Source organism: Marmota flaviventris, chromosome 1, assembly GCF_047511675.1.
Source record: "Marmota flaviventris isolate mMarFla1 chromosome 1, mMarFla1.hap1, whole genome shotgun sequence".
In the NCBI taxonomy this organism is placed as follows: domain Eukaryota; kingdom Metazoa; phylum Chordata; class Mammalia; order Rodentia; family Sciuridae; genus Marmota; species Marmota flaviventris.
Window position 1 is genome coordinate 113,426,429 of NC_092498.1, and position 13,482 is coordinate 113,439,910.

Here is a 13,482-nt window from a genome sequence, read left to right on the forward strand (position 1 = left end):
TATACAGCCTAGAAAAAGGTTCAAAGATGTGCATGAGTGTGGGCTGTTCTCAGAATAAGAAGATTGGCCCCAGAGAGCCCAGTCTGCATGAGGGGCTCGTAGGAAAAACTACTTTGCATGCAGTTCTTGGGACCGAATACTCCTGACACCTGGCCTGGGGCCCAAGCCCAGCAGAGGTTGGGCACCATTGAAGAGTTAGGAGCAAGGGCTTTGGAACCAGAGGACTGGATTTAAATCCGTCTCCACCACTGACTTGCTCTGTGACCTGAGTCACTTTACCTGATGGAGCCTTAATTGTCTCACTTGAAAAACAGGGATGCTTACCTCTGTCCCACTGGCCTCCTTGGGAACTGAAGGTTTTCTGTGGCAGTCAAGGTGGTACCAATGTCAGAAAGTATTGCTTTTGTTCAGTGGATCCCAGCACACAGTAGTAGGTCTCTGTAAACCTTAGAAAATGATTTATGAGCCAGACAGAGTAGCAAATGCCTCAGGAGGCAGGAGGATTGCAAGTTCCAGGCCAACCCTGGCAACTCAGCCAGACCCGATCTCAAAATAAGTAAATAAAATGAAATGAAATATGCTGGAGATGTGGCTCAAAGGTTGAGTGCTTGCCTAGAATGTGCAAGAGGCTGGGTTCAATCCCCAGTATGGGGGTGGGGAGGGGGTTTATGAAACATTTATATGAAAGTAATACATTTTCACTATGGAGAATTTGGGAAATGTATATAAGCAAAAAAGAATATAAATATCAAAGCTATCCATGATGTCACTCTCGCTAACATTTAGGTCTCTGTCGATGTCTATGTGTTTGAGTATGCTTATGGGACTGGAATGACACTGCACATCCTGGGCTCTTATTCATTTATAAAAATCAATGTAAAATTCACATTATAAAATTATCCATTGTGAAGTGTCAGTGGTATTTAACATATTTACAATGTGTTATGCTTTGGATGTGAGGCGTCCCCCAAAAGCTTATGTGGAAGACAATGCAACAAGGTTCAGAGAAGAAATGATTGGATTGTCTGAGTCTTAACCCATTCAGTGAATTAGTCCCCTGATAGGGGTTAACTGAGTGGTAACTGAAGTGGTAGGGTGTGGCTGAGGAGGTGGGGATTGGGGCGAGGCTTGGGGGTATATATTTGTATATAATCAGTGGTCTCTCTCTCTCTCTCTCTCTCTCTCTGCTTTCTGATCATCATGTGAGTTTCTTCCCTCTGCCATACTCTTCCGCCATAATGTTCTGCCTCACCTCTAACCCTGAGGAATGGAGCTGGACTTCTATGGACTGAGACCTCTGAAACTGTGAGCCCCTAAATAAACCTTTCCTCCTTTACAGTTATTCTGACTGGGTCCTTCAGTCACAGCAGTGAAAAAGCTGACTAAAACAAATGTTTTGGAACGATCACCTTTATCTAGTTCCAAAACACTTTCATTAGCCCAAAGCGAACCCTGTACCCATGAGCTTTGCAGTATGCCAGCTCCCCATTCTCCCATTCTCTGCCAGTCTGCTCACTGTCCCTATAGATTGGCCTATTCTGGATATTTCATATGAATGGAATCAGTAATTTCTGTCCTTTTGTGGCTGCTTCCTTTGCTTAGCATGTTTCCAGGTTTCATCCATGCTGTAGCGTGTAACATTCCTTTTTAAGGCTGGACAATCCTGCATTTGTTTGGATATACCAAATTTTGTTAATCCATTCATCAGTTGATGGGTGTTGGGGTTTTCTATCTTTTGGATTTTACACATTCTTTTCAATTTTTTTTAAAGAAATCCTCTTTTTCAGGGGGAGGCGGGTACCAGGGATTGAGCTCAGGGACACTCGACCACTGAGCCATATCCCTAGCCTTATTTTGCATTTTATTTAGAGACAGGGTCTCACTGAGTTGCTTAGTGCCTCCCTTTTACTGAGGCTGGTTTTGAACTCGTGATCCTCTGCCTCAGCCTCTGAGGGATTACAGGCGTGCGCCACTGTGCCAGGCTAGAAATCCATTTCTTTTTAACAGGAAAAAGAGCACACAAAATGTATTGCATGCCTAAGGCAAGGGAGTATTAGACTTCAGGAATTATTTATTAAAATAGTTATACAGATAATTGCAACAATTAAACAAATCCATCAAGACACAGGAAAAAGAAATGCAGAGATTTAAAACAGCTTTCTTATCTTCAACTTTTCATTGCAGAAGAACTGTTCTCATAGTGCTTTGCTTCTCTGCAATAATTCTTCTGTCTGAAGTAATAGGATGCTGGAAGCGAGGGGACTTGATGCACAGGCCGTGAAGAATCTCTCCAGAGGTCTGATCTTCTCAACCTGGGCACAGTGTTCTTGGGCAGTTTTGAGGTATGAGTCAATCGTGTCTGGCATTTGTTATATGAACAGAAAGCTGAGTAGGACATCACCCAACAGAAGTGGTCCAGTGGGTGTTCCCACGCTGGCCCAAGCTTGGCTCACTCTGTCACCCTGATGAAGCCTGGGAGGTGGACCCTGCTCTGCTGTCGGGGTCTCTGGAGCATTTACCGGGGTTCCTCTGTGCTCCAGCCCAACATGCAAGTCCCCCAGTTGGCCCCTATGACACCCTGGGTCCCAGCTTTACCTGTGGTAGGGAAGAGGGAGACTGATGGAGCAGGGGAGCGGGCTGGGGGTGCTGGACAAGCCCAGCTAGCCAGTGTGGCCGGTCGTTTCCCTCTTCAAAAAGAGGCTCAGGGAAGGTAAGTGACTTGCCCCACATCACCTAGGCAGACCAGATTCGATTTCTGATATCCTGTTGCATAGTGGGAGGGGTCTTCCTTTGGTCCCCCCTCCCAGCCAGGGATTGGCTGAAACCAAGGTGGACATCATCCCAGTGCTTCACCAGTACCATAACAGCTAGGTACAGTGCCGTGTGCACTACATATTAAATCCTCACAGCAACTATTTTTTTTTTGGTGGGGGGGACTATTGGGGATTGAACTCAGGAGCACTCAACCACTGAGCCACATCCCCATCCATATTTTGTATTTTATTTAGAAAGAGGGTCTCACTGAGTTGCTTAATGCCATTGCTGAGACTGGCTTTGAACTCGCAATCCTCCTGCTTAGCCTCCGGAGCTGCTTGGATTACAGGCATGCACCACCATGCCTGGCTCCCCCTAGCAACTTCTAAAGGGAGAGATTAGTATCTTCATTTTGTAGAGGAGGGAAGGAAGGCAAGTTAGGAAATTTGCCTGACCACTGGATGTGTGGTGTATCCCTCTAACCCCAGCTACATAGGAGGCTGAGGCAGGAATATCTCTTGAGTCTAGGAGTTCAAGGCCAGCCTGGGCAACATTGACCTTGTCTCAAAAAGAGAAAAAAGGAGGGGCTGGGGTTGTGGCTGAACAATAAAGCGCTCACCTTGCATGTGTGAAGTCCTGGGTTTGATCCTCAGCATCACATAAAAATAAATAAATAAATAAATGTATTGTGTCCAATTACAACTAAAAAATAAATATTTTTAAAAAGAGAGAGGGGAAAAAGGAAAGGAAAAAATAAACTTGTGATGTCATACAACTAGAACCAGCACTGCAACCCATATCCTCTTTTTATAAATTGAGATATAATTCATGTCACACAGTCACCACTTTGAAGTATAAAATTTATTGGTTTTAGTATATTCACAAGGTTGTAAAAGCATTACCTAATTCCAGAACATCTTTGTCACCCCAGAAGGAAGCCTCATTCTCATTAATAGTCACTCACTCAAGCTATGGCTTGAGTATCCCCTAAAGGTGCCTGTGTAAGGGTTTGTCCTCAGGGTTGTGGGATCGAAAGATGTTGTGACCTTTCAGGAGGTGGGCCTTCTGCGAGATCCTTAGGTTGTTGGGTGTGTGTGGGATTGGGACTAGGGGACCCTGCCTATCCTTTTTACGCTTCCTGGCTTGTGATGTGACCAGAGGCTCCACCGTTGCCATGTACTGCCCTCACCAGAGGCCAGCCATCTCAGGAGGCTGCTTGGATTACAGGCATGCACCACCACGCCTGGCTCCCCCTAGCAACTTCTAAAGGGAGAGATTAGTATCTTCATTTTGTAGAGGAAGGAAGGAAGGCAAGTTAGGAAATTTGCCTGACCATTGGATGTGTGGTGTATCCCTCTAACCCCAGGCCCTGACCCAGGGCCTGGCACAAGGATTTATCAAAAAGAAAGAGCAGGGCTGGGGCTGAGGCTCAGTGGCAGAGCACTCGCCTGACATATGAGAGGCACTGGGTTCAATACTCAGCACCACATATAAACACATACATAAAATAAATGTTCATCAACAACTAAAAAAAGAAAAAAAAAACTTGCAATCATTGTGCATTGCTGGTAAGAATAAAAATGATATTGTTTTTTAAAAAAGAATGAGCAAGGCTGGGTATGGTAGTGCATTCCTATAATTCCAGTGACTTGGGAGGCTGAGAAAGGAGGATCACATGTTCTAGGCCATCCTCAGCAACTTAGGAAGGCCCTAAGCAACTTAGCAAGACCCTGTCTCAAAATAAAAAATTAAAAAATGGTTAGGGATATTGCTCAGTGGTAAAGCATTTCTGGATTTAATCCCTGGCATCAAAAAACAAAAAAAAAGAGCAGGGCAAGATGATCACACTACTCAATCTTGGACTTCAGCTTTCACACTGTAAGCTCAATAAACTTTTTTTCTTTATAAGTTAATTGCCTCCAAATATTTCATTACAGTAATGGAAAGCTGACTAATGTACTCCCAATTCCCCCATCCTCCCAGCCCTAGGCAACCACTGATCTTTGTTCTGTCTCTATTGATTCTCTTACTCTGAACATTTCAATAAATGAGATTATACACTATTTTGCCTTTTTTGTCTGGCTTCTTTCACTGAGCACAATGTTTTCAAGCTCATTCATAGCATGAATAGTGCTTCATTCCTTTGTCTAAATATAGACATTCCTACATTCCATAAATACATAAATATTTTCTATTTTTTAAAATATATTTTTAGTTGTTGATAGACTTTTATTTTATTTATTCATATGTGGTGCTGAGAATCGAACCCAATACCTCACACATGCCAGGCAAGTGTGCTACTGCTGAGCCCCAGCCCCAGCACCAAATATTTTCTTTATCACTTTGACCCCAAGCCCAGTGATTTTCAGGTGTCCTGAATGCTAGTTATGTGACCTCAAGGTTATAGGGGCTATAACCAGCATTGCTGGGATCTCACTGTTTCACCTTGCAAATGAAAATGTTGTCCAGGCCAGTTACTGCATGGCTGAAGAGCAGAGGAGCTACCAAACCAGCAAGGACTCAAGAGGAAGACTGGCCAAATGGTATGAACTTGGAAGGCTCCAAGAGTGGGCTCCAGGGGGCTCCTATCCTGTACCCAGGAGTTGTTGTTGGAGTTCAGACTTACTGTGAAGTTTCCTCGGAGATGAGCCCACTGACACACTACTTCATGTCAATGATGATAATAGCTTTAAAAGTAATAAGAGTTGGGCTGGGGATGTGGCTTAAGTGGTAGCACACTCGCCTAGCATGCGTGAGGCCCTGGGTTTGATTCTCAGCACCACATAAAAGTAAAATAAAGATATTGTGTCCACCAAAAACTAAAAAGTAAGAGCAGGGCTGGGCATGTAGCTCGGTGGGAGAACACTTGCCAAACCTGTGTGAGGCCCTGGGTTTGATCCCCACGTAAGAGTAGTAATACTATTAATTGTAAAAGCTCAAAACAGGACCAGCCACCTACCCTGGTAGTTGGTTCACTTTCCTGAGCACCTACTATACACCCAATCTCCACTGGGACCTGTATGAATCATATCCCGCTGGTTCACATTGATTATTTCATAGCATCCTCATAATAGCACCTTCTAGGTAACTTAGTTTCTACCCATGAGTAAGTGGAGGCCCAGAGAGGTGAAGTGACTTGCCCAAGGTCACAAAGCTATTAAATTGAAAATTTAATGTGGGCATGATGGCAAGGGCCTGCTCAGATATGTCTCCTTCAAAGAGCCCTCATACCAACCCTGTGCTTGGATCTCAGAGAGTAGTTTTCTGTTGTCAGGGCATGATCCCAGGAGGCCAGATCTGGCACAAGGCCCAGTGTAGAATCCACAAATATTTATCAAAAAAGAGTGAATGTGGAATTGTGGCTCAGCGGTAGAGCACTCGCCTGGCACGGGCGGGACCCGGGTTCGATTCTCAGCACCACATTAAAAATAAATAAATAAATAAGGCATTGTGTTGTGTCCATCTACACCTAAAAAATAAATATTAAAAAAAAAAAAAAGAGGGGCTGGGGATGTGGCTCAAGTGGTAGCGCGCTCGCCTGGCATGCGTGCAGGCCAGGGTTCGATCCTCAGCACCACATACAAACAAAGATGTTGTGTCCGCCGAGAACTAAAAAATAAATATTAAAATTCTCTCTCTCTCTCTCTCCCTCTCTTTAAAAAAAAAAAAAGAGTGAATAGTGGGGCTGGAGGTGTGGCTCAGTTGTAGAACACTTGCCTAGCATGTGTGAGGCACTGGGTTCAATCCTCAGCACAGCATAAAAATAAATAAATAAAATAAAGGTATTGTGTCCATTTGCAACTAAAAAAAAAAAAAAATTAACAAAAAAAGTGAGTGAATGGTGCTGGCCTGTACACATACCTGTAATCCCAGTGACTCAGGAGGCTGAGGCAAGAGTATCGCAAGTTCAAAACCAGCCTCAGCAACTTGGTGAGACCCTGTCTGAAAAAAAAGAAGAAGAAGAAAAAGAATGAATGGGACTAGGAGTACTGCTCAGTGGTAAAGCCCATGCTGAGCACACACGAGACATTTGGATTCAATCTCCAGCACCAAAAGAACACATGAATGAAATTCCCCTGGTCTTATTTCAAGCAGAGGAGACTGAGGAGACTCCTTCCTCTCCCTGGATTGTCAGACCCTTCTACCCTTTAGACAAAGGCAACCAGCACATCCATATATTCATTCATTCATTGACCAACTGACAGGTGATATGAGACAGAGTGCTAAAGTGAACATGTTTCCAGTTCTGACTGAGAGAACAAAACAGTTGAGCAAGGGCTGGATCAGGCCCTTCCCCAGAGGAGAAGGTCAGAAACTCGGAGGTGTTCCCTGGGGGAGAGATCAGGGAGATACAGAAGCTGGATACCAGTGTGGATTTGGAACTAGACCCACCTTTTCTGAACCAACACATCCCGTCTTGTTCAAAGTTTGAAAAACAGAAACTCTAGAACATGTAGGTAAAGGGTTTTGTCCTAGGAGTTTGAATCTATATAATTAAGAAGTTTCTGGAAGGTTGTCATCCTTGAGTCTGATGTGGGAGCTTGAAGTCCACAGGAAGGGAAAGGAAGAAGGATGCAAAGTGGGGAACAGGAAGAACATGCTAGAATCCACAGGCAGGAGCTGAAGACCAGGTGGAGGGGTGGAATGCAGTGTCTGTTTTCATTGCTGCTGACTTTGATGGTATGCATGGGTGTCTTGGGAGGTAGGGCCCCTTCTACACACAAACACCGCTGGCCTGAGAGTTGGAGAACACAAAGCTGATCCAGGGCAAAGTGGAGCAGTTACAGGATGGCTGCCCCCTCATACCAACAAAGAAAGCCGGTGAATCAGTGTTAATGTGTGTGAGCTACAGAGAAGGCAGTGATTTTACTTCTGCCCTCCAAATCTTGTACAAGACACTCTGCTCTGTCCCACCCAAGGAAGGGAATTCTGAGAAATGTGGTTCAGCCCAGCCAAAATGACATGTTACAAATCCAACCCAGCCTCTGAGGCATCTCTCTCAATCCTTCCAGCTGTGTATGTAGATTTGTTGGCTCTTCCTTTCTTGCCTCCTGAACTCCCACTATCTATTACAGGAAAAAAAAAAAAAGAAAAAGAAAAAGGGCTGGGGATGTGGCTCAAGTGGTAGCGCACTCGCCTAACATGCATGAGGCCCTGGGTTTGATTCTCAGAACCACATAAAAAAAATAAAATAAAGATATTGTGTCCACCTAAAAAACAGACTTTGGTGGCCCACAGAGCTGGGCTCAAACTTGCACCTGCTACCTATTAGCTAATCTAAGCCTCAGTTTCTCCATCAATAAGACAGGGAAATACAGCCTGCAGAGGTAACATAAGAATATAGTCAGGGCTGGGGTTGTGGCTCAGCAGTAGAGCACTTGCCTTGTACTGGGTTCGATCCTCAGCACCACATAAAAATAAACAAATAAAATACAGGTATTGTGTCCATCTACAACTAAAAAAAAAAGAGTATAGTCATTTGGCCTGATGCAGTGGTGCACACCTGTAATCCCAGAGGCTCAGGAGGCTAAGGCAGGAGGATCACAAGTTCAAAGTCAGTCTCAGCAATTTAGTGAGGCCTTAAGCAACTTAGCAAGACCCTGTCTCAAAATAAAAAATAAAAAGGGGCTGGAGATGTGGTTCAGTGGTTAAATGCTCCTGTATTTAATCTCTGGTACAAAAAGAAAAGAATACAGTCATTTGTTGTTATCTGTGGTGAATTAGTTTCAGGATGCCCAGAAGATACCAAAATCCACAGATACTCAAGTTTCTTATATAGAATGGGATAGTATTTGCCTATAACTTACCCACATCCTACTGGATACTACATGTTAAGACAAGTGCTCTACCACTGAGCTACATCCCCAGCACTCCCCTGTATACTTAATTTTATTTTATTTTGTGGTGCTGGGGATTGAACCCAGGGCCTTGTGCATGCGAGGCAAGCATTCTACTAACTGAGCTGTATCCCTAGTGCCCCCCCCCCACTCTGTATACTTTAAATCTAGATGGTATATAATAGCAAATACAATCTAAATTCTATGTAAGTAGTTGTTAGACCATATCATTTAGGGAATACCAACAAGAAAAAAGTCTATATGTGTTCAGTACAGATGCAGTTTTTTTTTTCCCTGAATAGTTTCCATCCATGGTTGGTTAAACCCAATGCACACAATATACTCAGGATGATATGTTTGGTAACCTAGTTAATAGTAACCGAATTACACAATTAATCACAATTAATAAATTTAATCTGCACTTAACAAAATTATAATCCCAAGGCAATTTATATGCATATAGAAATTGATACGTATAGGTAGATACATACAGGTAAATAAATACATGAAAAATATAGAAAAATAGCCAGAAGTGGTGGCATTCACCTGTAATCCCAGCAGCTCAGGAAGCTGAGGCAAGAGGATGTGAGCCAAAGCCAGCCTCAGCAAAAGCGAGGCACTAAGCAATTTATCAAGATCCTGTCTCTAAATAGAATACAAAATAGGGCTGGGGATGTGGCTCAGCGGTCAAGTGCCCCTGAGTTTAATCCTCATGCTGCCCAAAAAAATATATAGAAAAATAAATACACATATACACGTACATAGTAAACCCAGTCTGCTAGAAAGCTGTGAAGTCATAGATGCTTTGATTAATAGTGTCAGTGAATGTTCTCATTGAATCTTAGAGCTCTGAAAGGATCTACAGAGATTTTCTAGGGTAAATGTTCCTGACCTGATCTTCAAAGATATGTAAATGTCAAAGTTCTGATGTTTCATCTTTACAGATATGTAGATCTTTTTAGGGCTGGAGCGCTAACTCAGTGGTATAGTGATTGCCTAATGAGCATGAGGTCCTGGGTTTAATACCCAGAACCGTTAAAAAAAAAATTATCTGTAGATCTTTCCGTTTTGTGGCAAGGAGAATTCTAATGTGATCCCCAAATGATCCTTGCCCTTGTTAAATCCCCTGCTTTTGAAGTGTGCGTGGAAGTTTGAATAGAATGAGAAGAAATTTCCATAAGTATGTTATATTACAAGGCACAGTTGACTTTAAAAAGATTATCTATTTGGGCCCAACCTAATTATATGAGCCTTTTAAAAACAGGATTTTCTCCAGCTGGTAGCAGCAGAAGAAGTAAAACAATTGAAAGCCTGAGATAGATTTGATGTGCGGCAAGGTCTTCCTTGCTGAGTTGGAGGTTCCGTAGGGCAAGGACATAAGAGCAGCCTCAGATTCGTCCCTGACTGACACTCACTCAACAGGAAAACAGGCTGGGTGTGGTGGTAGAGCACGCCTGCAATCCCAGTGGCTCTGGAGGCTGAGGCAGGAGAATCTCTAGTTCAAAGCCACCCTTAGCAACTTAAAGAGGGCCTAAGCAATTTAGCAAGACCCTGTCTCTAAATAAAATATTAAAAGGGCTGGGGATGTGGTTCAGTGGTTGAGTGCCCCTGGGTTCAATCCCCAGTACCAAAAAAAAAAAGATAGAAAGAAAAGAAAATGAACCTCAGGCTTACAACACAAGGAAACTGATGGTGCTACACCCAATAAGCCTGGAAGAGAACCCAGATGAGACCACAGCACTTGCTGCCACCTTGATTTCAGCCCAGCAAGACCTCCACAAAGAACTCAGTCAAGCCATGCTGAACTCGGGTCTACAGAATAGTGAATTAAGGAATAGATTTTGTTTGAAGCTGCTAAGTTGGTGGTCATTTGTTACACAGCAATAGAAAACAAATAGAGATTTGCTATGAGGTGGTTTATTCTTTTAGCTCCATAAGGAAGGTATTAGCATTTCTACTTTATTGATAAAGTGGCTTAGAGAAGTATAGCATTCTTCTCAAGATCAAACAGCTATTTAATTATGAGAGAGCCCCAGAAGCAAATCTGGGAGCTCCCAGGAAGGGCCTCTCCCTGCTCCCAGTCTGACATTGTGATTTTTTTAAGGGTCTACACATTGGTTACAAAAGATACCTATCAGGAAATAAATGGGAATTTGACTTGACCATTCCCAGAGGGGCTGAGGCTGCGTGGGGACACAGCCAGGGAGATGCTGTAAATGGAAACCTACAACTTTTTTGTTAAGTTGTTTGATTTCCGTTCTCAGTTTATGTATTATAATAGATAATGTGTCCAAATGGCTTAACATTTTACAGATTCACCTATAACCACTGAGAAGTAGATATATTTATCGACTATATATTTATATAACATTTGTGTTATATATTTACATATTATAATACATATCAGTTTGTATATGATAATAGACAATATAGTTACATGGTTTAACTTTTTTTTAAATTTTTTTAAATATTTATTTTTCAGTTTTCGGCAGACACAACATCTTTGTTGGTATGTGGTGCTGAGGATCGAACCTGGGCCGCACGCATGCCAGGCGAGCGCGCTACCGCTTGAGCCACATCCCCAGCCCCATGGTTTAACATTTTATAGGTTCACCTTTGTCCACTGATAAGTGGATATATTTACAAATTATAATAGATATATATCATATATTTAATATTATAATATTCATATATTTTAATAACTATATATCATTTATATACACAATGGATAATGTGGTCAAATGGTTTAACATTCTATAGATTCACTTCTGTTCACTGAGGCAATCTAGAAGCAATGACACCCCAGAGCAATGAGCATACCTACCACTCAAATCTTTTTTTTTTTTTTTTTTTTGATGTGTGTGTGTGGTACTGGGGACTGAACCAGGACCTTAAGCATGCTAGGTGAACATCCCCAGCCTGATCTTGGTTTCTACATACCACTCTCCAATAAAAGGAAGCAAGTAGTTCAGTGGCAAAGCCTAGCATGTGTGAGGCAATGGGTTTGATCCTCAGTATCACATAAAAATTAACAAATAAAATAAAGGCAGTCTGCCCATCCACAACTACAATTTTTTTTAAAGGAAGCAAGGCTATTTGGAAAAATGGTTCATTCCAATGCTGGGCCAAAAGAAATATGAGATAATGCTGGAATATCTTGAGGTAACAGAAAGTAAGGAAGTACTAAGAATTGTTGAAAGCTTATTGAAAGTTACCAACATGAAGGAATTTCCAATAGCCACTATGTCCCAAATAACTGGGTGTAATAATCAATAAAATAAATAATAGAATATATGCAGTGTTATATTATTCAGCCATAAAAAAGGAAGGCTGGGACTTAGGTCAGTGGTAGAACAGTTCCTAGCATGTGTGAGACCCTGAGTTCAATTGTTGGCACTGTAAAAAAAAAGAAAGAAAGAATGGAATTCTGACATGTACTACAAGATGGATCAAACTTGATATTATTTATGGGAAGAGAAATCAGCCAGACATAAAAGGAAAGATACTGTATTATTCCTTTTGGATGAGGTCCTTAGAATTGTCAGACCCATAAAGACAAAAGTAGAATAGTGGTTACCAGTGACTGAGGAGAGGAGGAATAGGATATAAAGTATTTAATGGGTATAAAGTTTCAGTTTGGCCAGATGATAAAGTTCTGGAGATGAATAGTGGTGATGGCTGCAGAATAATGTGAATATGCCCAATGCCACCAAACTATAGACTTACAAGTGGTTAAAACTGTCAATTTTAGCCAGGCACGGTGGCACGTGCCTATAATCCCAGTGACTCAGGAGGCTGAGGCAGGAGGATTGTAATATGAGGCCAGTCTCAATAACATAGCAAAGCCCAAACAACTTAGCAAGACTGTCTCAAAATAAAAATAAAAAAGGGCTGGGAGTGTGGCTCAGTGGTTAAGTGCCCCTGGTACATAAATAAACAAATTAATTCATTTATTAATTAAATTTTAAAAAGGAACTGAGAATGTGGCTCAGGGGCAAGGTGCCCTAGGTTCAACCCTTAGTGCCAAAAAATTGTAAATTTTATATTATGTATATTTTACCATAAAAATTCCTGTACTGGGCTGGGTTGTAGCTCAGTGGTAGAGCACTTGCCTAGCATGTGTGAGGCATTGGGTTCTAGTCTCAGCACTGCATATAAATAAATAAAATAAAGGTCCATCAACAACTAAAAATTATTTTTAAAAAAGAAAGAAAGAAAAATTCCTTTACTGCTATTTTAGTGGGACTTCAGAAGGAATGGAGGTTATACACATGTTGAATTCACCACTTACCCAAAACTCTCAGGAATTACTTAAGAGAGTGTTTTATGGGCTGGGATTGTGGCTCAGCGGTAGAGCACTTACCTAGTATGTTCGAAGGCCCTGGGTTCAATCTTTAGCACCACATAAAATTAATAAATAAAATAAAGATATTGTGTCCAACTACAACTAAAAGATAAATGTTTTTAAAAAGAGTGTTTTATTTGCAAGGTATAAGGTTAGTTTTATGATTTTGTTATTGGTTTCTAGTTTTGGTGTTTTTTCGTTTATTTTGTTTTTTGTTGTTTTGTTGCTCTTTTTTTTGTTTGTTTGTTTGTATGGGGAATTGAACCCAGGGGTTCTTACCACTGAGCAACATCCCCAGCCCTTTTTAATATTTTATTTAGAGACAGGGTCTCGCTGAGTTTCTTAGGGCCTCACTAAGTTGCTGAGGCTGGATTTTAACTTTCAATCCTCCTGCCTCAGCCTCCCGAAGAACTGGGATCACAGCTGTGTGCCACCTTGCCCAGCCTGATTTCTAATTATTTAGATTGTAGTCAAAGAATAATGTACAGGGCTGGGGAAGGTAGCTCAATGGTCAAATGTTTGCCTAGCGAGAGCAAGGTCCTGGGT